The sequence below is a fragment of the Heteronotia binoei genome, chromosome 3 (assembly GCF_032191835.1).
Source record: "Heteronotia binoei isolate CCM8104 ecotype False Entrance Well chromosome 3, APGP_CSIRO_Hbin_v1, whole genome shotgun sequence".
NCBI lineage: Eukaryota > Metazoa > Chordata > Lepidosauria > Squamata > Gekkonidae > Heteronotia > Heteronotia binoei.
The window spans coordinates 99,795,961-99,820,608 of NC_083225.1; positions in this window are offsets into that span (position 1 = coordinate 99,795,961).

The following is a 24,648-nucleotide window of genomic DNA, read 5'->3' on the forward strand; positions in this document are numbered from 1 at the left end:
TTTACTGTGTGAAGTGGCAAAATCCAGTTGGAAAGTACATTGAAAGTAGGTTGAAAGTGGGTTATTTAGTATGTGTGACCACAGCCTATCAGCATCCATGCTGTCCTAATTTCATTTACTATCTAAGTTCTATTCAATAAATCTTTGCTAGCCTTTAAGAAAAAGTTTTCTACATGATAAAATATGTGCATGATCAGAAGATATACAGATTAAATGTGAATAACTTTGGTGCTGCTAACATTTACCAAATGAAAACAGATACATGATATTAAGGCAAGTAAAATTTCAACAGATTGAGGTCTGATTCTGGCCTCTTACGTACAGGTGTGTTTCTTCATTTTCACAGTATGCATGTCTATCAGGTTTTCTTTGTCATTCTGCATTTTTTCCCCTCCCTTCAGCACTCAGTTCACTTTCTGGTCAGTTTTCCTGGGTTTTCTAAAAGTGCTTTGGTTCCAATTTTCCTCTTGTTTCATTTCCAAGCTGAAGGTAATTCAAAAGCATACAGATTCCCTCAGATTCCACCCCCATTCTTTTGCCACCCCTCAAAGGTGACTCCCTACCCACATTGAGGTCATTCTGCCCACTATGTACCTTCTACCACCCCCCTTCATTGGTGTACAAGCTCCATTTCCCCCTTGTTTTTAAATTTAAATTTTTTTTTACAAGTGGCATGAATTTAGCAATAGTTCTGGATCACTGAATTTTAAAAAAAACTAAAATGATGGGGTAAAAGTTTTAAAAGATTTGTGTTCCCTGCTGCTATTGACTTGAAAGGGGGATCAGAGAGGATGCAAGCAGCAGTGTTCATAGTGCAAAAAACAAACAAAGGATTGCAATGCTGCATGCAAACAAAATGGGGAGAGGGATTGTCAGCACAGAATGAAATTGACATGAGATGGAGGGGGTGGGGGGAAGAGAGAGACAGAGAGACTGGGATGGGAAGCCTAAAGCTTTGAAAACATTTTTCCCTTTAATGCTTGATGAACAATGTCTTTTTGGGGGTGGGGGAACCAACCATTTTGGCAGTCTCTGGAAGCCTAACATTAAAATGGCAGCTGAGCCACTGTGAACCACTGAATTTAAGAATCACTGGGGAGTGTTCCATTTGGAGGAACAGTGCAATCAGCACAGGACAGGCTTTCAAAAACTGCCAGATTACAACCAATGTGCAGTATCAAATTAGAGAATCACATAGAGAAAACCATGCAGATTTGTAAGGAAGAGCAGGAAATTTGTATTACTATGCAGCTACACTAGGGCATCAGCAAAAATACCTCTCCCCCCATTTTTTTCCAATTAAGTGTCACAAGGCTAAAAAAGTTCTCCAGAGCTTTTGCCAGAGTGCTCTGCTCCCATACAAATTGCAGCCCTGTGCAAAGCATGGTAAAGTTGCAGCTGGCTTTGCATAGGTGTGTGCATGAACACCACATTGCTAATCATCACAGCTTGCAATGCCAGTGTCAATGGGTTCTACCCTGCATCCTGTACACTCAACATGTTTTCCCATATTATGAGATTGTGTGACAGTTTCACACTGATAACACAGCAGAGTATCCCCTAGTGCTCAGCAATATGGAAAATGGGACTTGACAGCTGCTTCTCAGTTTCAGAAAAAATCTGGTCAGTTTCAACAATGGGTTTCCCACCTTTGCCTGCATTCCTTTCTGTACCCTTTCATTCAACAAACTAATAATAAAAAAATGCATGCACAAAACCTGAACCACAAGAATTAAAATGAAAGGATTTAAACAGCCAGATGCTACTGCACAGCTGCAATAGGGCAATTGCATAATTAAACAAATCTTTTGAAGCCACCCCCTACAAATGACATGCGACATTCCACCCTGATTTAGAAAAGTGTGTTTTAAAAGATTGTAGCTGCAGAATAAGTACATGAGAGGAAAAAGAATGGTGTGTAAGGCAGGCACAGTGGTGTGTAAGGCAAGAATAAATTTGGCTTACGGTCACAGTGTATGCAGAAGAAGCAAACTCCATTTGAATGTCATGCCCAACAGGAATTTGATTGAAGGCATCCTGAGCTAGGTAGTCTTTTTATCATGCTATCAGTATATGGAGTGTGGGGAGAGAATGATTGCACAGAAAACAAACAAACATTGTTCATGCCCATCAGGTTTGTTGTATTGTCTGAATGTGTGCAAAGTGACAAGAGGGGTTTGAACCAGTATGGAGCAGAACTGCCAGTTTTTCCAGCAGATCACCTGAGTCTTGAGACCAGTTGTAATTTTCCCATAATGTATCATCTTGCTCTCTAAGTCAGCAAATACAGTGCAAGCCAAGAAAGGGGCTGGTTTTCCTTTCCTTTTTTTTTTGATGGTTTTTAAAAAGTAAAATAGGAAATTTCTTACACTGTCCAATAATTGAAATAACCTGGAATGCTGGATCATTGCTAGAATACTTGAAGAACAGGGTTGCCATCTCTGGGCTTGGAAATTCCTGGAAAGTTGGGAGTGGAGCCTGGAGAGGGGGGGGTTGGGGAGGGGGGGACCTGATCAGGGATGTGAAGCCATACAGTCCACACTCCAAAGCAGCCACTTTCTCCAGGAACTAACATCTAGCCTGGAGATTTAATTTAATTTAATTTCAATTAAATTTTTCAATTTATATCCCGCCCTATCTTGCAAGCAGGCTCAGGGTGGCTTACAACATTAAAAACTTTACAGCAACATTAAATAAACCACATTCAAACAAAACAAACATCATAATTACAGAATTGTCAAATTAGATCAAAAACCCAGATCCACGTCATTGGCTACAAATCATAAAACCACATATAGGCTGATGCACATAGATAGTAAGGTGCTAGGAGAAGCAATGACTTCAGGGGACACCTGCTGGATCAATTAAAAGCCTGGTGGTAGAGCTCCGTCCTACAGGCCCTGCTGAACTTGGAAAAGTCCCGCAGGGTCCAGATTTCCTGCAGGAGTTCATTCCACCGGATAGGGGCTCAGATCGAAAAGGCCCTGACTCTCATTGAAGCCAGTCAGGCATCCATAGGCCCAGAGATCACAGGAAGATGTTGTGCAGCTGTCTTCAGAGCCTGGGGGGGGGCTCATATGGGGAGAGGTGGTCTCGGAGATATGCAGGTCCCAGGTTGTAAAGGTCCTTAAAGGTAAGAACCAACACATTGAACCGGATCCGGTACTCAAGGGGTAGCCAGTGCAGTACGCACAGCACTGGGTGCATCTGCGCCCATATAGGCCTCGATGCTAATAACAGGGCTGCAGCGTTCTGCACCTGCTGGAGTTTCCAGAGCAGGGTAAAGGGTAGCCCCACATGGAGAGAGTTACAATAGTCTAATCTGGAGGTGACTGTTGTGTGAATCACTGTGGCTAGATAACAGGGGGTAAGGTAGGGGGCCAACTGTCAAGACCACCTCAGATGAAAAAAGGCTGCCCTCGCAGTGATGGCAACCTGGGTCTTCATAGATAAAGAGGTACCCAGGAATACCTCCAAACTCTTCACCTCTGCTGAAGGCACAAATTGAGTACCATCGAAGGGCGGGAGCCTGATCTCACCCCCCCCCCCCGGATCCAAAAACAGGATTTCTGTCTTAGATGAATTTAACTTCAGTCGGCTCTGGTGCAACCAACTAATCACGGCTTGCAATGGCTCACCAAGTTCATCAGGGGTGGAGTCCAAACGGCCATCCATAAGCAGATAGAGTGGGGTTTCATCAGTATACTGGTGACAACCCAGCCCATATCTCCAGACCATCTGGGCAAGAGGGTGCATATATATATTAAATAGCATTGGGGAAAGGATTGCCCCCTGCGGCACACCACATTCAAGTGAGTGCCGCTGGGACAATCCCCCACCCCCAAGAGCCACCCTCTGTCCATGACCAGGGAGAAAGGAGGTCAGCCACTGTAAGGCTAATCCCTGAATCCCCACATTGTCAAGTCTGATGTTTCAATAACGAGACTCTTTTGATAAGAAGGTTCTAGTTTATTGCAACATGTTGCAGAGTTATAGACAAAAGATTGCGAGACTGGCGAGCATACACAAAGGGCAAACTTTTAAGGTACAAATCAAAAGCATTCCTGAGGGGGGGTACACTATGCAGGGCACATTCACACATCGTTGTTACTTTTATCGTTCTCAGGCCTTGGTTGGCCTTGGGCGCTTCCTTAGCGCTCGTTATCTCTGAGAAGGTACCATAATCTTGTTCCCATATTCTCGTTACCAAGCTGTGCTACATAACAAAGGAAGGGAGGGGGAGCGGAAAGGTTGAGCTAGCAGCATTTGAATATAGTATGGCTTTTACCCAGGGGCCTCTTCTGAACCAGCGTTTGGGCCTAAACTACTCAGACATTACAGCAGACTTGACACACATCAGTGAGGCAGTGGGCCAACACCTCATGGTTGACTGCATCAAATGCTGCCAATAGATCTAAAAGCATCAGCAGCGCTGATCCACCATGATCCAGATGTCTCTAGAGATCATCCACTAGGGCAGGGTATCAAACTCATTTGTTAGGAGGGCCAAGTCATGTGTGTATAAAATATTATGCCAGGTAGTGGAGATATAAATTTTATAAGGGACACAGACAAACACAGTTAAATATATTATTTTTAGACTTAAAATACAAACATGCTTAAAATGCTTCCAATATTTTAAGTTGGAAAGAAGGTGGAAAAGTGGAATTTGGCAGTGCAATTTTAAAAATAAAACATCAAGAAAAAGCACAAAGGCTCTGACTCTGTGGAAACAATGAAATGGCATTGTAAGCTTCACCCCCACTCCCAAGTCTACTCAGATTGGTAATGGCTTTCCAGTATAATATCCCCTTTTGGCTGTGGGTTCCCACATCAGAGTACTCACTAAATTAGGGCCATTCAACAGAGATAAGCTTGCTGAAAGCATCAACCTTTTGTTTGCAAGGGCAGAACTCCAGGAATCATGAGTTTCAGCTGGCTGCAGGAATGCTCAAAATGTAACCATCTTCATTCCATTTGAAACTATTGCAGAGCAAAGACAAAGCTGCAGGAAAAATGTGGAATGGAACTTCAAACCCACCCCACGTTTTCCTTGCAGCAGCCAGCAAAGAAAGGCAGGAAGAGCCTGGGAACTGAGACTCAACCTGGGAACTTCAAAGGGGGCTTCAAAGAGTCTGCCTCAGAGCTTCAAAGAGCCTGGGAACTGCAGCCTAGAGCTTCAAAGGGTAAGGACAGGAGGAGGCAGAGGGAGGATAAAAGAACCCAGCAGGCCTGATCAAAGCCCTGGGTAGGCCGGTTCTGGCCTGCGGGCCAGGTGTCTGACACCCCTCCACTAGGGTAACCAGCACTGTCTCCATCCCATGGGCAGGGCAAAAGCCAGACTGGAAGGGTCCAAGATGTCAGTTTCCTCCAAGAAAGCCTGGAGCTGCGTTGCCACTTCCTTTTCCACTACCTTGCCCAGGAACAGTAAGTTCGATACTGGGCAGTAGTTAATAAGGACCGTAAGGTTCAAATATTGTTTTTTCAGGAGAGGGCAAACCACTGCCCCCTTCAAGGCCCCGGGAACATCCCTGATAACACGGATTTGTTAACAATCTCACTCAGGGGGTTCCCGACTACGTCACCACTGGCTTTTACCAGCCATAATGGGCATGGATCAAGGGGACTTGTGGTTGATCTTGTCAAATTCCTCCTGAGAAAGCTGGCTGAAGTGGTCCAAAACTGGACCCATGGACAGACAAGGGGTCTCCAGTTCACATATTGTATCAAATGTGGCTGGGAGGTCGCAGCGGAGCAACAAGATTTTATCTGCAAAATGGTTTACAAAAACCTCACAGCCAATAGCCAAATCACTAACAAATCAGCAACGCCAAGCATCCCCCCGCCCCTCTGTCTGGGAATGGTGGAGGACCAAGAAACCTGGGGAGGTCAGCTTCCACAAGCCTCCCTGAGCCTGCTCTGGTGGGGAGGGCGGGATATAAATCAAATAAATAAATAAATAAATAAGTAAACTGTTTCACCATCCCACACTCAGGTCTCAGTCATGCAAGTCAGGTCTACCTCCTGTTCCACCAGGTAGTCCCAGAGAACTGAGATCTTATTATTGATAGACCTGGCTTTGCACAACACCAGTGCCGGAGAGGTGTAGTTATTGCCCCCCAGTCGGAAGAAACGAGACAACACGGTATAATGGGTAGTAAAACAGGGCAACTTTATTGAATAAAAACAGCCGGGGGCAAAACTCCCGGACAGGCGAAGGAAAACACACCAGACCCTTCCCTGTCCGGATAGGGCGAGCCACCCAGCCCCCAGCAGCGGCCAGTTTAAACTGGCTGCCACCGGGCCTGCAAAAGCCAGGTATACCGCCCCCCCGTGGCAATGCTGCCCACCCAGGAACGGCCTGCCAAAGGAGGGAACCCTATAGCGGGCAACACAGCAGAGAGCCGTACAGCCCAGCTGCCGTCCCATCCCGCTACTTACCTTGAAACCGGGAAAACCGAGGGTGCACACCAAAAGGTTCTTAAGAACCTGATGGGGCTGGGGGCCTTTGTTAACAGCTTGGGTATTCCCGCCCCCGCCTGACCGCTTAGACTTGTTACATGCCGACAATGCATGCGAACCTCCACACAACGGGCACTCATGTTTGTACTTGCATGTTTTCCTGTTGCACATGTTTTCCTGTTGTTTTCCTGGGATGTATACTCCCAACACAGAAGCCAGGGTTGAACCGACTGCCCCGCTACCGTGAGGGGACCCGATGTGCTCACCTGCTTACTCACAAGGTGACCACTATCGGACCTGTCCCTTGAATTAGGCTTGGCTGGGGACATAAGCTGCAACCACAGCTGCTGGTTGATCTGATCCCAGGGAATGGAAGGGTTCAAGGCTGCCCTCATTCGGAACTCCTCGTCATACTGCAGCCAAATAATGTCGCAGTACTGTAATAGCGGAACCGCCCATAAAGGCTGTGCCCGCGCTATTACCCCCGCGTAAATCAAAAATCCTGGTAACCAGTTGGCCCAATTCATAAGAACATAAGAGAAGCCATGTTGGATCAGGCCAACGGCCCATCAAGTCCAACACTCTGTGTCACACAGTGGCAAAAAAATTTATATACACACATACACTGTGGCTAATAGCCACTGATGGACCTGTGCTCCATATTTTTATCTAAACCCCTCTTGAAGGTGGCTATACTTGTGGCTGCCACCACCTCCTGTGGCAGTGAATTCCACATGTTAATCACCCTTTGGGTGAAGAAGTACTTCCTTTTATCCGTTTTAACCTTTCTGCTCAGCAATTTCATCGAATGCCCACGAGTTCTTGTATTGTGAAAAAGGGAGAAAAGTACTTCTTTCTCTACTTTCTCCATCCCATGCATTATCTTGTAAGCCTCTATCATGTCACCCCGCAGTCGACGTTTCTCCAAGCTAAAGAGTCCCAAGCGTTTCAACCTTTCTTCATAGGGAAAGTGCTCCAGCCCTTTAATCATTCTAGTTGCCCTTCTCTAGACTTTCTCCAATGCTATAATATCCTTTTTGAGGTGCGGCGACCAGAACTGCACACAGTACTCCAAATGAGACCGCACCATCGATTTATACAGTGGCATTACGATACTGGCTGATTTGTTTTCAATTCCCTTCCTAATAATTCCCAGCATGGCGTTGGCCTTTTTTATTGCGGACGCACACTGTCTTGACATTTTCAGTGAGTTATCTACCACGACCCCAAGATCTCTCTCTTGGTCAGTCTCTGCCAGTTCACACCCCATCAACTTGTATTTGTAGCTGGGATTCTTGGCCCCAATGTGCATTACTTTGCACTTGGCCACATTGAACCGCATCTGCCACGTTGACGCCCACTCACCCAGCCTCAACAGATCCCTTTGGAGTTCCTCACAATCCTCTCTGGTTCTCACCACCCTGAACAATTTAGTGTCATCCGCAAACTTGGCCACTTCACTGCTCACTCCCAACTCTAAATCATTTATGAACAAGTTAAAGAGCATGGGACCCAGTACCGAGCCCTGCGGCACCCCACTGCTTACCGTCCTCCACTGCGAAGACTGCCCATTTATACTGACTCTCTGCTTCCTATTACTAAGCCAGTTTTTGATCCACAAGAGGACCTGTCCTTTTACTCCATGACTCTCAAGTTTTCTAAGGAGCCTTTGATGAGGAACTTTATCAAAAGCTTTCTGGAAGTCAAGGTAAACAACATCTATCGGGTCGCCTTTGTCCACATGTTTGTTCACCCCCTCAAAGAAATGTAACAGGTTAGTGAGGCAAGATCTTCCCTTGCAGAACCCATGCTGAGTCTTCCTCAATAACCCGTGTTCATCAATGTGCCTACTCATTCTGTCCTTGATAATGGTTTCTACCAACTTTCCCAGTATTGAAGTCAGACTGACTGGCCTGTAATTTCCCGGATCTCCTCTGGAACCCTTTTTAAAGATGGGGGTGACATTTGCTACCTTCCAGTCCTCAGGAACGGAGGCAGATTTCAATGAAAGATTACAGATTTTTGTTAGAAGTTTCACAAGTTCAACTTTGAGTTCTTTCAGAACTCTCGGATGTATGCCATCCGGACCCGGTGACTTATTAGTTTTTAATTTGTCTATCAGTTGTAGGACCTCCTCTTTTGTCACCTCAATCTGACTCAGGTCTTTCAACACCCCTTCCAAAATTAGTGGTTCTGGGGCGGGCAAAAAGTTCTCGTCTTCCACAGTGAAGACAGAGGCAAAAAATTCATTTAGCTTCTCAGCCATTTCCCTATTGTCCTTCAGTAATCCTTTTACCCCATGGTCATCCAAGGGCCCCACTGCCTCCCTGGCTGGTTTCCTACTTCTAATATATTTGAAGAAATTTTTATTGTTGGTCTTTATGTTTTTTTTTGCAATATGCTCCTCATAGTCCCTTTTTGCCTGCCTGATCACAGTCTTGCACTTGATTTGCCACAGCCTGTGTTCCCTTTTACTAATCTCACTTGGACTGGTTTTCCACCGCTTAAAGGAGTCCTTCTTACCTTTTACAGCTTCCATTACTTTGTTTGTTAACCACGCAGGCCTTTTCTTATGCCTGTTTGTGCCTTTCCTTTCAACCTTTCTGCGTTTAAGTTTCTCCTTATCCTTTTCCTCCAATTTGTCCTTATCCTTCTTTTCAAGTTCCCTAGAAAGAAGGCTAAAAACATCGACATATTCCCCACGCAGAATCTTTTCTCTAGTGGCCACCATTAAGTGGTCCCCCAACAGCATGGCAGTGTCGCCAAAAGGACGACATTGAAAAGGAACGGACCCCAAGGGTGTCGGGGGCAGATCCCAGCCACCCCACTGAACAACAGGCCACCCAGAGGCCCATTAGCTGCCCAAATGTTGGCCCCACGGCAAGGACCCCCCCAGGGACTGCAGCATCGAGGCCCCCTGGGATGTGGAAGGGGTAGCGGCAGTCGCCGACACCTGTGTGGAGCCCCAAGGCAGGATCTGCCCCTGACCCACGGGACCCCATCCACTAGCCACCCCTGACCAGCCCAGGGGTGCCCCAAGCCCACCAGGGCCTGGCATAGCCGGGGAGGCAGCCGATCCTGACGAATAAAGGGGGCCCAAGCCACCCCAAGGCCACACCCCAGTGTTGCCAGACCTCAAATGCTTACCATCATGATCATCAATGCCAACAGCAACTACAATGGGCGCCGAACCGCCTCCTTGACCCGAACGACCCAGCTCCTCCATGGGGTTACCTTCCTCCTCAGAGTTAGGGTTGTTGTCAGGTGGCTGCTGGCTCAGTCCACCTGAAGGGTCCGGCGGTGCTGCCATATCCTGTAGAGTAGAAAGGCGAGCCAGGAGCTCCTGCTCAAAGGCCCTGGTGGAAGTGCGCGTCCACATGCTAGCCCAGATGACCCGGGGACCAAACCTTGTGCATGCTCAAGGGCAGCCAGCCTATCCACATTGGCCTGCCTAGTACGTGCTTCATCCTCTTCCCCAGGGCAATCAGCCGGGCTAGGCCTTTTGGGTGGAGTCTTAAGAGGCTGCTTACTCTTAGGTTTGCCCTGACCTTTCTTAGGGGCCATTGCAGGATCCCACAAAGAAACACACACCCCTCTTACAAACTACGCGTACCAACAGGTTGCTGCACTCCCCGTGGCAGTTTCACACCTAGACCACTAGTGAGGCAGGAGACCTTAGCTACAAACAATGAGAGGGGTGGCGGGTAGGGGGGTGGGGAAAATGCACGTGCTCGGACTGAGTGCCCCCAAAACTGCCTCCCCTTAGCACCACAGCCACCCGACCGCCAGGAGACCCTGGCTGGAATACTCTCTCACTGCCCCGTAGCCACTTGAAAACGCTGCCGCCCACGTCCCCAAACTGGGAGGGACAGCCAGTCGCTGCACTGCTCCTCGCAAGCCGCGGCTGCCGCCACCGAAATCGCCGCACCGAACAGGCCCAGTCAAGGAGCGTCAGAACGCACTCCTTTTCACTCCGAGACTTGGGGTGAAGTGCGTAGCTCTGGGCGTGGCTGGGCTTATAAAGCCCCAGACCATGCCCAACGCACTTCCCTGGATGACTAAGGCCTGTTTGCCTCAGCTCCATCTGGGGAGGCAAACGCGGCCCCCGCCCTATGCCTCTGAAATGTCGGCGCAGGCGGGAAGGGGCCGGATTCCTGTCCCCACAGCCTGTATTTCTTGGGATGGGAAGAAGGCAGGAATGGGACCAAGCATATCCATATCTCTGCCCCCTTCCCACATTACACTTTCTCCCACCACCATGGTCTGGTCTTTCTCCCACCACCATGGACTGGGATCCCTGGGCCTAATGTTGCTTCCCCCATTCCGCCTATTGGCCCACAGGCCCCCTAAGCCAACTAAGGGAATAAGCCTTAAGAATCCTACAAGAATGGATGCAGCTAAATCCTAGACACTAGAGTAAAGAAAAACCCTCCCTAAGAGCCCACGCTCCCACCCTTACCATCTAGCTCTTACATCAGTTCCTGAAAAGAAAAGAGAAAAAACAAATCCAGTAGTTCAATCAATATACAAAGGAACAAACCAAATTAATTAATCCTACTCTACCCCAATTAATTCATCAACTAAAAACATAAATTATGTCTGATCTGCCAGTATATTTAACTAGATTTGGAGATCATGCACCCAAAATGAATGTGCTTCCAGTTCCTTTACTGTTGTATGCAGATGACACTGTCCTTTTATTCATCTCCAAGACTGGTTTATTATGCCTACTCTCAGCTTTCTCTAATTTTTGCTCTCAAAATGATTTGTCCATCAATTACGAGAAAACCAAAATCCTTAAGTTAAATCCTTCAGTATTTGGGCCTTCTTTTCCACCATCAACTTAATTGGTCCTTACATCAGAAAGTGGCTTCTACAGCTGTAAGGAACCAACTGTCTGTGATCTCTTGATTCCATTTCCACAGTGGGAACCAGTATGTCCCAACTGCTTTATAGATTTTTTAGATGAAGATTATAAATCAACTTCTATATGGAATTCCAATCTGGATCCTGGCAGCAAATTCCAAAGTGGATTGTATTGTGGCTACTTTTTTACGTCGCATTCTGGGCCTTCCAAATACGACCAGACTTACTACTATTTCTAATGAACTTGGCCATCTTCCTTCAACTATAGCTTGGACAGTTACCATTAAATACTGCCTGAGACTCCATTTCCGGATTTGTCCTAATACTCTGTTATATGATTTATTGAGTGACTCCTATATTTCCAAATGGTACCAGCATATCAGATCAAAAAGCCCGAAAAATTCTACAAACCCTAAAGATCAAAAATTGTCTCTATTGGTATCAATTTAGAGTCCCTAGCAAATTGTGAAGAGATTCAACTATTTCACATTATTCATCAAAGAATTTGGGACATTGAGAACCAGACTATTGTAGCAGGAATTAACCTGATTTGTTCTCCATGGTTTTTTTTTGTTGCCCTCTGCCAGGCAAGGTGTTGCTTACATGTGAAATTTTACTAATCCCCAACACCGTTGGGCTTTTATGCTTGCCAGATTGAATATTTTCCCGTCATCTGTTCTTTCTGGAAGATACCATAATATCCCTTTTGAGAACAGATTATGTAAATATTGTCTACTGGAACCAGATTCAGTTACCCATATTCTTCTCTGTTGCCCCATGTTCTATAAGATTCTCCAGCAACTTCTTGATCCTGCTAATTCTAACCTCTCTGGCCTTCCAGAAAGAATTACCCAGTATTTACTTGCTGATAAATCTGCCAGTTTGACTGAATTAGTGGCTGAGTATTTGGCTATTGTACTGTATAAGGGTTACTCTATATCTAGGAAAAGGCAATGCGTATTTGATTAATTCTGTCTTTAGTATTTTTTTTCCTCAGTGACATTGTTTTAATTGCTTCCTTCATTTTAGATCCAGTTTTTTATTTATTATTTTATGCCATTAAAGGTCTTGAACTTGACTAAAAACATATACTATATACTACAATCAACAGTCAGAATTAAAAACAGTCCTCCACATGATTAAAATTTAAACCCACTCTATGAATTAATTGAAAATCCTACCTGTTCTAATTCCATCCCTACACTGATAAGTTTAATACTACTACAAAATACTAATACAGGCTCACAATTTAAACCACTGATCAATATCTAAAAGGAACCAATGAGAAAACGCACATTACCAATCACATTACCAAACGCACATTACCAATGCTAAGAACAAGTCACAGAGATATGAACAAAAGGACTCCTTACTTTCACACGTATATAAAAAAACTTGATAGGAGCATGACAAATTATTTTTATAGCCTTGGCACATCTGCCATTTATTCACCAACATAGCTCGCCTGTTATTGAATTGTGTTCATCATGAATAAAAAAGAAATAAGGTCTAGAGAAATCCAATTAGAGTGGTGTTCACTTAATTTGCAGATTAGCATTTTTTGAAATGCCCATCCTTTGCGTGGAGACTGGGCCATAAAGTTATCCAATTATACAAAGCAATTAGAGAAGATCATCAAGACATTTCTGAGGTCTCATTAGTAAAAGTGTTGATTGCTACACAGACATCTTTCTAGATCATAATACAGTATAGGCCTCATGCTTCCCACATGCTCTTTTGGGCAGCTGAGACAATGATTCACTTCGGGGTGTGTGTGTGTGTGTGTTATTGCTATAATATTTTTTAAAGCAAAGGGACAGGGATAAACTCCCTGAAGGTTCATATTATAAAACACAGCTGTGAATACCAAAGCCTCTGTATTATGAATTGGTCAGCAAATCCTAATATTTTGTATTAGATGGTGTTTTTCAAAATGCTGTCCCAAAAATTTCCACCACAATGTTTTTTTCTGTTTCTTTATTTAAATTAATTAAATAAGAATCCCATTAAACACTGTTGTAGAGATGTAAGATAATATGTCATTTTTATATGGAGGGTATATTAATACATGGAAATTGTTGACTTAGTTCATTTTTAACTGTTGTTCTAATGGCATACACTATAAATCAACAAGGATGTAGATCGCCATATTCAAAGATGTAGGAGTGATGGGAGTATCAGGCAGAGATTTTGCTTTGCCAATTGAAACTACAAGTACAAAAGAATCCTACTGCCTTTCTCCTAATTCATGTTTGTTGATTACCTGAATTCTCTAGGGCTTTTCAGAGGACATGAGAAGGTAGAGGGAGTATGTTGGAAATGACAAACTGCCTCTGACCTCTGGGAGTTCATTGGAAGATGTGTATAGATGCTACATATGGAGAGGTGTTTATACAGTATGTATCCACTTGCATACACAGAGGACTCATGCATACCACTTTCCATTTAGAGTTGGCAACCTCCAGGTGGGGTCTTGACTTTTCCAAGAGGGGTGGGGTATAAATCAATAGAAATACAAAGATCAGTTTCCCCAGAGAAAATTGTAGCTTCAGATGGTAGACTTTGTTGGCATTACATCTTCATTAAGCACTCTCAACAGGAACAATCTCTAGATCTACAGAAATGTGATGGTCTGGAGTTGACAACCATATCTCCAATATGCATGCATAGGACAAGGGTTAGGATGGAGATAGAAGAGACATGAATTTACAGTAGGGTTCCCAAGTCCCTTTGTCTCAGCTAAGAGGTCAAGGCCTGGCCCAAAGATCACTCAAGTTCCAAGTCTGGGAGTTAGAATCAAGGCTGGATGCATGGAAGGCAGCCCTGGAGCAAGGAAGATGATGACAGAGAGCCTGAGCAAGGCTGGGAGCTTGGTAGGCAGTGGCGAAGAGCAGAATCACCTGAACCACAGGAAAGTAGCGGTGGAAGTGGCATGCCAATGAGAAGGCTGGCAGAAAGCAGACACAGAGGCATCAGGCTTATCAGCAAAGGAAAGCAAGGATGGGTTGGGAGGGAGGCTGGCATTGGAACTTGGCAGGGATCTGCCAATGGAAGGGGGACTTAAGGGATGGATGGGAGGGGGACAGAATGAGGAGCAGAGTGGGGGGATAAAGGAGGAGCCTCAAAGGATAGCTGGAGAGGAGACAGACTGACAGGCCCACCAGTTCACTTCTCTTCCTGTAGAACAGAGCATGGGCTGGGAAAAAGGATCAGGAGAACTGGAGCAGCCCTGACAGATGTGATGATATTTCTTTCATGTGATGTCAGCAAAAGGATGGGGTTTCCCCCACTGGCCAGCTGGTGGCTGTGGATAGAAAACCCCAAAACCAGGGGATTCCCCACCCAGAGCTGGTGAATGGCAACCCTAACATACAGTAGGAGAGTTGAATGATATCTCTAGTGCAATGACATCACTTCCAACACTATTCAGAAGTAACATCATTGCTAGGGTTTCTAACCTCCAGTGAGGCTTGGAGATGTCCTCGGCTTCCAGACTACAGAGATAAGTTCCTCTGGAGAAAATGGCTACTCTGAAGAGTATTATAATCAAGTGACATCGTTCCCCAAACCATGCCCTACCCAGGCTGCACCCCAAAATCTTCAGGAAGTACCCAACCTGGAGCTGGCAACTCTAGTCACTGCACTGGAGGTGACACTCTATATTTGTTGAAACTATTAACCATAGAGCTTTGTGTGAATGTTAGTGTATCACTCAATGTGATGACATTACTTCTGGATAGCACTGGAACTGGTATCATTGCATGGGTGATGCTTCCCCTCCCCTCCACATTGTTCTTGACAACAGCCTCCTGCCACCCATCTGACCTACAGAGGGAAAAGACACCAGTGTGTGTGTGTGTGTGTCTCCCTCTGTACCAGGAAATCTCGTAATCCTACCAAGGCTAGAGTTTGCCAACAAAATCCACATTCCCTCTTCCATGCATATTTATTTTCACCAGAATGTTGTCTGAAAATGGCTACTAAGCAGGGGTCATTTTGTAGAAAAATAGGCGGCAGAGCTCATTAGCATAACTTATTAGCATATCCCCCAGCCAAAAACAACCCAATGCAAGAAAGGAGAGTCCTGGGTGAGCAAGGCTTGCTTGGACTGGCTAGAGATCCAGCCAGCCCAAGCAGGTCTTGCTTGCCTGGGGCTCTCCTGGGCTGCCCCCTCCCAGAAAAAAGGCCAGCAAGGCACTCACCACCCAAAATCACATAAGAAGTGGAGAAAGGGTGGTGTGGGCATATCCAGAGGTTAATGAGCACTGCTGGGGGTGTGGCAAAGCCCCTAGTGGCTGGTTGGTTGCCTGCTCTCCTAATCCAGGGATTGTTATGCAGCTGCACCTACTATTCAATGGACAAGGTAGGTGGATAGGAAGGGTGGGGACATCAGAAAGGTTCAGGAGCTGTGCTCTTGTAAGCTCCTGCTGAATCTGAGGCCTGCTACTAAGTATTCCGTCTGTAGGCCTGTGTTTCTTAGACTCAGGAAGTTTCTTTACGAAAGTGTGCCAAAGGAGAACATAAACAGTTTTGCATGTAGTAGCATCCATCTTTCTCTTTCAAGAAGGAACTTGGACCAGAGAGGAGGTAGATGAAGCTGCAGACTATGTTTTGGATGATTTCCTTTAAGGAGGCAAATGCATCTTTAAAAGAGGTGATATGCAGCACAATTGGTAGTAAGACCTTTCTGTCTGTTTCTGCAATGTATTTGACAGAGTCAGGGATGGAGTATAAGTCTGATGGTTCTAAGTTTAACAGAGAGGGGAAATGGTGGAGTGATTCCAGACAGTAAACAAGCCACCCCATTGAAGCAATGCCTGGAATGAAAGGCATTCTTTAGGAGTTTAGTCTTGAGTGGTTCTCTGGGATCAGATTTCTGGAATCTTACACAGTTGATGATGCTGGGGAAAAACAGGTTTAGAAACATGGCATGTACATTCTGAATCCAGACTACTATGTTATCATCTTCTCGTGATAGATGTTAATATTAATCTAAATTAGTGTTCACTTTTCCCATCTGAGTCTACGTTAAAAAATCAGAGCCATATGACACCCTTATTGGGCTATAAGGTCCATATCAATGTTTGGTCATCGTGTTCCATATGACCAATCATATGGTTTGGTCAACTTCAGTGAAGTACAGTGTTGATTTCTCATCAATGATATGTGTTATGTACTGAGTTTATTGATTTGTGCAGCTTCACACGCTTCCACTGAACCACAGGAAACTGCTGGTCACTTGGACAGATTTGAACTCTGCAAATGAACCAATGAGCGGTTGGGGCGCGAAACTCGACCATAGTGATTTGGTATGGACCCGGCGGGGGAGGGGGGGCGTTCTTGGATGCATGCATATAAGCAGGGTCCTGGCCCCGCCATGTCGTCTTTTAGAATGTAGTAGCAATAAAGCATATTCTGTGTTGAACTCCACTGCATCGAACTCACTATTTAACACTGGTGATGAAGGTGGGATCCTGTTGAGTCAGCCTATTGCTCATCCACACTGCATGCACCACACACCGAGCTCTAGTGCCCTGCACTCCATTTGCCACGTATCACGGCTGGGATCATTGCTATTGCTCCCGGACACCACGCTCGAAGCCACCTCGTATGAGGACCTGATCTGGGCGGTGACCAACCATTTGGCACCCCAGCCAACCCACTTGGCAGGCCAGCATGAGTTATATACTTGACAGCAGAAGGCCTCCAAATCCGCCATGGACTACCTCGCCAAGCTGAGATGCCTCACCTTGCGCTGTGAGTTCCATGACCTGGACAAGGTTCTCCTGGACTGGTTCACAGTGGGAATCTGGGCTGAGAAACTCTGCCACAAATTCTTCACCACTGATGACATCACCCTGACGAAGGTGCTTCATCAGACCACTGCATTAGAACATTCGCACAACGGCCGCCCCGCGACCTCAGCACATCAGGCCACAGCGTCCTCCACCTCCGATGCTTTCAACGGCAAGAAAACTCACCAGCTCTGTCATCCACCTTGCTGCAAGAGCTGACAGGTGGCACCGACTCAGCCTACAGACAAACCAACCCTGGTGGCCTGTTCCAGCTGTGGGGAGCCGCATGAATGCTGCGGCTTCCAGTTCCGGAACGCCGCATGTCGGAACTGTGACAAGGTGGACCACATTGCCTGGGCCTGGCGGACCAAGACAAATCGAAGATTCCAGGCAGCCTACCATGAGTTGGCAGAACCTCACACCACCACTTCTACCAGATTATAGGTACTGAATCTGCCCCAAGACACCCCTGACAAAATTAAAGTAACAGTATTAATTTATGAGGCTCCATGTCTAATGGAGATTGACTCAGGGTCCTCTATTTCCATCATCTTGGAGGACACCCTCAAAAGACTATGCCCAACAGTGGCCCTCCACTACGGCCTGCTAAGTTCATCCTGTGGGACTTCCAAAAAAACCCGGTACACATAAAGGGGTGGGGCCAATTCTGGGTGCAGTTCAAGCACTTTGGTGGTACGTTGGATTTATTGGTGGTGGCGGGCAAGCTCACCAGTCTATTGGGCCTGGCCTGGTTTGAACCTCTGGGGATTGAGATCATCGGGGTGAATCACATCCAGCCTCCCAGCTTTACACACATTTGTGAAGAGTTCCCCGAAGTCTATAACAGGGCTCTTGGGTGCTACACATGCCTGCTGATATCCTTACAACTTAATCTGGCGGTCCAGCCCATACAGCTGAAGGCCCAGCACATCCCGCTCACATTCAAACCAAAAATTGAGGCCAAACTGGACCGCCTCATGGACCAGATTTTTTTGGAACCAGTCCCTCACCCCCTCTGGGAAACTCCGATCATCATGCTGGTTAAGCCCAACAGGGACATCCTCATTTGTGTGAATTACAAGTGCACCATAAATAAGGCACTCTGGGACCATGCATACCCGGTCCCTGGCCTTGCTCAGGCCTATTAACAGCTCCCAGTAGACAACTGGACTGCTGACGCCCAGGCAACTGTCACCCACCGGGGGGCATTCAGAGTAAAACGGCTGCAATTTGGGGTGAGTGTGGCCCCGGGAATCTTCCAAAATCTAAAGGACTCTCTCCTTAAAGGGATTCCGAGAGTCTAGCTGTTTTTTGACAACATTCTAATTGCCATCCCTTCCCTAGAAGAATTTGGCTGCTGCCTCCATGCTGTACTACAATGTATCCAAGCAGCCAGACTAAAAGTGAAGTGGGAAAAGTGTGTGTTGGGCATTCCTCGAGTGGAGTTACTGGGATTTGTGGTTGACATGGCTGGTGTCCACTCAACTACAAAGAAGGTCCGTGCAATCATCCAGGCTCCTACCTCCAGCTCCAAGGCAGAACTCCAGGCATTCTTGGGGCTCCTGAACTTCTACCACCACTTCCTGCTCCACAAAGCCACCCTCGCAGAGCTGCTAGACAAGAAGTCTTTGTGGGCCTGGGGTAAGAAACACGCGGTCACATTCCAGGCTGTCAAGGACATTTTGGTGTCTAATGAGGCCTTGCCCATGGTTCTTATCTGTGATGCATTGCCCTATGGCATCAGGGTGGTCCTGGGCCATCAGTTGCTGGATGGCTGGGAGGTGCCCATAGCCCTCCATTCGTGTACCTTGTTGCCTGCTGAGAGAAACTACTCCAAGATCGACAAGGAGGTGCTTGCCATTGTAGCAGGGGTGAGGAAGTTCCATGATTACCTCTATCGGCAGCCCTTCACCATTGCAATAGACCACAAGTCACTGCTTGGACTGCTGGCTCCAGAACAACAGACCCTGCAAATCCTGTCACCGCTCATCCTCCATTGGAACATCTTCCTGGATGACCACCACTATACCCTGGTCTACCAATCTAAGAAGTTGATGGGCCACACAGACACTCTCAGTTGCCTACCACTCGCCTCCATCGACCTGGCCCTGGCACACCAGATCCTGCTGATCAAGACGCTGCCAGACTGGTCCTTACACACCTTGGATGTAGCCAAACACATGGCCTGGGACCGTATCCTTTCCTGCATTCTGGACTGGGTGGGGAGGGGATGGCCCACTAGTTGAGTGGGCCTGGAATTTACAGTGTTTGCTTCCCACAAGGATGAACTGCTGGTGCCTATTATGGGGTGCCGCATAGCAAGGGTGGGGGTAGTGAATGCCTTCACTTTGGTGGATGGGTGGGAGGCACTTGCCTAAAGCTTTTTGTTCAAAAGGAATATTTTTTGAGATCTAAAATGGTTGTTTTTTATTTATTATAATCATTGTGCATGTTCATTTTCTTAATTATGTCGAGTATTCATGTCCATTCATTTCAATGGGAAACAGATTTCACTCCAGCACCCTGTCTCCTGTATGCCAGTGTATGCATGCAAAACATTTGCTGTATGCTTAGGATGTGTACTCTGAGAGAGAATGGACAAGGAGGAGGTACTGTATTTATACAGAATCAAATCAAAATCCTCTTTCCAGACTAGTGGACCTCCGATTGGTATGAATACTCAGAAATTGGTATGAATTGGTATAATTGGTATGAATACTCAGAGATCTAAATGTATCACAGCAATCTTCTTTGAGAGCCAGAAGTGTGTATAATATTGCAGATTGGTAAATATACCTGTCACATACATACTAGGTCACTGTCACTTCCTTCTCCCCTTCTCTGTAAGTTTTTAAAGCTATAAGCCAGGGAGCCAGACATTAGAATAATGTTCAGATTCAAATATTTATTTTTTTAGTAAAATATTCTGTTCCATTTTTCTATTGCTTTGCAGGACTTAAAGCAGGTCACACAATGAAGTCCAGAAACTACAATTCACAACCCAGAGTCACCAAAAACAGGCTCAGTGTTTCCCTCTGGCCCTTACTGGGGGGGAAAGGCCTTAGGCTTAGGCATTCTTTCTCTAGACTTTAATTCTTGTAGAACCACAGATATAGGGCAGGGCAGGGCAGGGCTGAGCAGATACTCTCCCTCAGCTCTACCTTCTAGTGAATGTTTTTAATTTCCCAAAGTTAATTATCTATATAAAATAAATTAATGAGTGGGTCCCTGCTCATGACAAGGCCGCGATCCGGCATGAGTCCATCCTCAACCGACCCAGAACGAAGGGGAACCTGGGGAGCGGCAACGGTTTGCCACTGGGCACGTACCAGGGGGAGCGATCCTCCACCCCGGAGGACCAGCAGCGGGGATCGGAGTTGGAGGATGAGGGACCCTCCCCACAGGGCCCAGAGCCTGTGGAGGCGCTGCGGGGAGAGGTGTCCACCCTAGCCTGAGACCTGAGAAGGGAGATGAAGGAAAACATGGCCCTGATGCTACAAGAGGTCCAGAAGCAGATCGACCGGGCCATGACCGGGGGGATTGGGAGACTGACCAGACCACAGCCAGCAGCCCCTCCGGCCGCCCCGGCAGTGCCTGCAGCCCCAGCTGCCTCAGTGGCACCAGCAGTACCAGCTTCCTCGGGCATGCCAGCAGCCCCAGCCGGGGCAGGAAGGCGAGTGAAGTCCCGCAAGCTGGATGCCACGTTCGATGGGAAACCTGAGGGAGTGGAGTATTTTATAATCCAGGCAAACAGCTACATGCGCTATTGGGGGGGGCTCTTTCCCCGACGAGTTCAGCCGAGTAGACTACTTGGGGTCGAAGATGAAAGGGGCCGCCCAGAGATGGTACGTGAGCCTGTACGAGACCAGAGGGCCCGAATTAGATACCATGGGGGGCTTCCTCCAAGCACTGCGGTCACAGTACGAAGACCCTCTACAAGAGAAGAGGGCCATCACCGCACTCCAGAGCCTGCAGCAAGGGACGATGTCCATCTGGGACTACACTGCGGAGTTCTGGACCTACTGCGCTAAAATCCGGGGATGGAGCAAGATGATGAAAATAACGGCGTACCAACGGGGCCTGAATGCCAGCCTACTAGACCGGGCCCTGGGGCAAGCAAGACCAACCACGCTGATCGGGTGGATACAACTAGCGGGTGAGGTCGAGACCAACATGAAGATGGTGGCCCTCCAGTGCCAGCAGCAGCAGGGGGGCAAGACCATGCGAGAGTCCAAACCAAGCACAAAGCCGGAGACCAAAAAGGACCCTGGGGGTGGGGGGCGACAACCCCCCCTTCGACCCACAGGTGCTACCGGTGTGGGGACCCGGGCCACCTGGCAGCCAACTGCCCGGAGCCCTTTCCCCGCGGGCCCCCCAAGCTGGGATTGGCAGGGGCCAAGAAGCCAACCAGACCTAAAGAGCCGAGTCGGAGCAGCACCGCCCTATCGATGGTGCTAGACGAGGATTCTATAATGTTGGAAGACCTGTGAGAAGATCCCTGGGAGGCCGAGCCGGTGGGAAACGGGAACGACCAGACGGACTGCTGAAGAGTGAGGGGGGTGGTTCTGGTACTATGAAGGGAAACTGTACGTCCCCAAGAGCTTGCGGCTAGAGGTCTTAAACACTGCCACACTAACAAGCTCTCCGGTCACTTTGGCTACGTAAAAACCCTCCACCTAGTGAACCGGCAGTTCTGGTAGCCCCAGATGAAAAAGGACATTTCCAATTTTGTGCAGACCTGCCCAACCTGCCTCATGGCTAAAAGAAGGGGGGGGGCAAAGTGCCTGGGCAACTGCAGCCCCCACGGCGGAGAGGCCCTGGTCAGTGGTGTTAATAGACTTTATTGTAGAGTTGCCCCCCTCCCAAGGGTGGACGGTGATCCTGGTCCTGGTGGACACATTGTCTAAGCAAGCCCACTTTGTCCCATGCCGCAAACTACCCACAGCTAAGGAATTAGCGTACCTATTCTTCCTGTGTTTTAAACAATTTATTGGTAGCATATGGTTACAAAGCTTATCTATTTCTTAATTTTTTCTTTTTTTTCACATTAACCCATATGACATTTCCATCCCCCCTCCCTCCAATGTTGACTTCCCCGAGGTTATAAGTTCAAATCCATACTAAAGGCACTTCTGATTGCTCAAAGTTCCGTATATATATTCCTACAACTAAAAAAATGTCCAATATTTCTTTACTTTCCAAGTTTTCTCCATATATCCTTTAAATTTTCTCCACTCCCTTTTGAATATCTCTAAATCATAGTCTCTTAGTGTTCTGGTTAATTTGTCCATTTCACACCACGATAAAACTTTCATGGTCCATTCCCATTTCTCTGGTATTTTTTCTTGCTTCCAAAGCTGCGCGTACAAAGTCCTAGCAGCTGATAACAGGTACCAAATTAAAGTCCTGTCTTCTTTTGGGTATTTTTCTAATTGTAATCCAAGTAAAAACGTCTCTGCAATTTTCTTAAAATCATAGCCCAAAATTTTGGTGATTTCTTGTTGTATCATCTTCCAGAATTCTTTCGCTCTTTCACATGTCCACCACATATGGAAGAAAGAACCTTCATGTTTTTTACATTTCCAACATCTATCCGACATTTTCTTACTTATCTTAGCCAATTTTTTCGGAGTCATATACCACCTATACATCATTTTAAAACAGTTCTCCTTAATGCTTTGACAAGTTGATATCTTCATTGAGTTCTTCCAGAGGTGCTCCCATGTTTCCATTTGTATTTCTCTATTCACATTAATTGCCCATTTGACCATTTGAGACTTTACTACTTCTTCTTCTGTAGACCATTTCAATAATAACTTATATACTTTTGATATCAATTTTTCATTGTCACCTAACAGGACTCTTTCCAGTTCTGTTTGTTCTCGTCTAATCCCCTCTGATTTTATGTCATTTTCCATCAAACTTTTAATTTGTTGCATTTGAAACCAATCATAATTGTTATTTAGCTCTTCTGAGGTTTTTAATTCAATTTTGTCTCCTTGAATCTTAAGCAGTTGGTTATATGACATTTCTCTTTTTTCTTCAGAATCAGCTGTTATTTTTATTACTTCTGCTGGCACTATCCATAATGGTTTTCTCTCGTCCCCGTATTTCTTGTATTTTATCCAAGTATTTAGTAATGTATTTCTGACATAGTGGTGAGAGAAAAAACCATCCATTTTATTCTTCCCATAGTACATGTATGCATGCCAGCCGAATCTATTTCCGTGAGCTTCTAACCACAAAGGTTTTTTATCTAACAGCATTATCCAATCTTTTATCCATGTCAAACAAACTGCATCGTGGTATAGTCTTAGATCGGGAAGTTGAAAACCTCCTCTCTCTTTGGCATCCGTTAAGATCTTCATCTTTATCCTTGGTTTCTTTCCGGCCCAAATGAAATCAGAGATTTTCCTTTGCCATTTGTTGAATTGTTTTGCTTCTTTTACAATCGGGATGGTTTGAAACAAATACATTATCCTTGGCAAAATATTCATTTTGATTGCAGCTATCCTGCCCAGTAAGGACAAGTTGAGTTTATTCCATTTCATCAAATCTTTGTCCATCTTACACCACAGTTTTTCATAATTGTTTTTGTATAAATCAATGTTCTTCATTGTTATCTCTATTCCAAGGTACCTAACTTTGGTTGTGACTTCACAACCTGTCACCTTTTGTAGTTCGTTTGTTTTATTTGGTTGCATGTTTTTACAGAGGAATTTCGATTTCTCCTTATTTATGTATAATCCTGCTAGTTCTCCGTATTCTTTTATCTTAGCTAACAGCAGTGGTGACACTTGAACCGGATTCTCCATTATGAACACTATATCATCTGCAAAAGCTTTATATTTATAAGAGAATCTTCTAATTTTTAGACCTTCTATTTTTTCATCTTTTTGAATTTGTTGTAACAAAATTTCAAGAGTCATTATAAACAACAATGGTGATAGCGGGCATCCTTGCCTTGTTCCTTTACTCACTTTCAATTCTTTGGTAAGGTCTGCATTTATACACAATTTTGCATGCTGATCTGTATATATTGCTCTTGTCATTTTTATAAATTGTTCCCCTAAATTATTTTTTTCCATTACCGCAAACATAAAGTCCCAATTTAAGTTGTCGAAGGCTTTCTCTGCGTCAACAAAAAATAAGGCCACTTCTTTTTCCGGATGCTTTTCATAGTATTCCACAACATTAATCACAGCTCTTACATTGTCCCTTATTTGTCTTTTAGGAAGAAATCCCGCTTGGTCTTTGTTTATAAAGTTGGTCAGGTATTGTTTCAGTCGCTCTGCTAAAATTCTTGTATAGATCTTATAGTCATTATTCAACAATGAGATTGGTCTATAATTTTTTACGTTTGTGCTATCTTTATCTTCCTTAGGAATCAGAGAGATTACAGCTTCCCTCCAGGTCTTTGGGATTTTCCCTTCTTCTCTTATCGTGTTTAACAACTTCAACAGTTTGGGTGTTAATTCATCCTTGAGAGATTTGTAAAATTTTGACGTGAATCCATCTGGCCCTG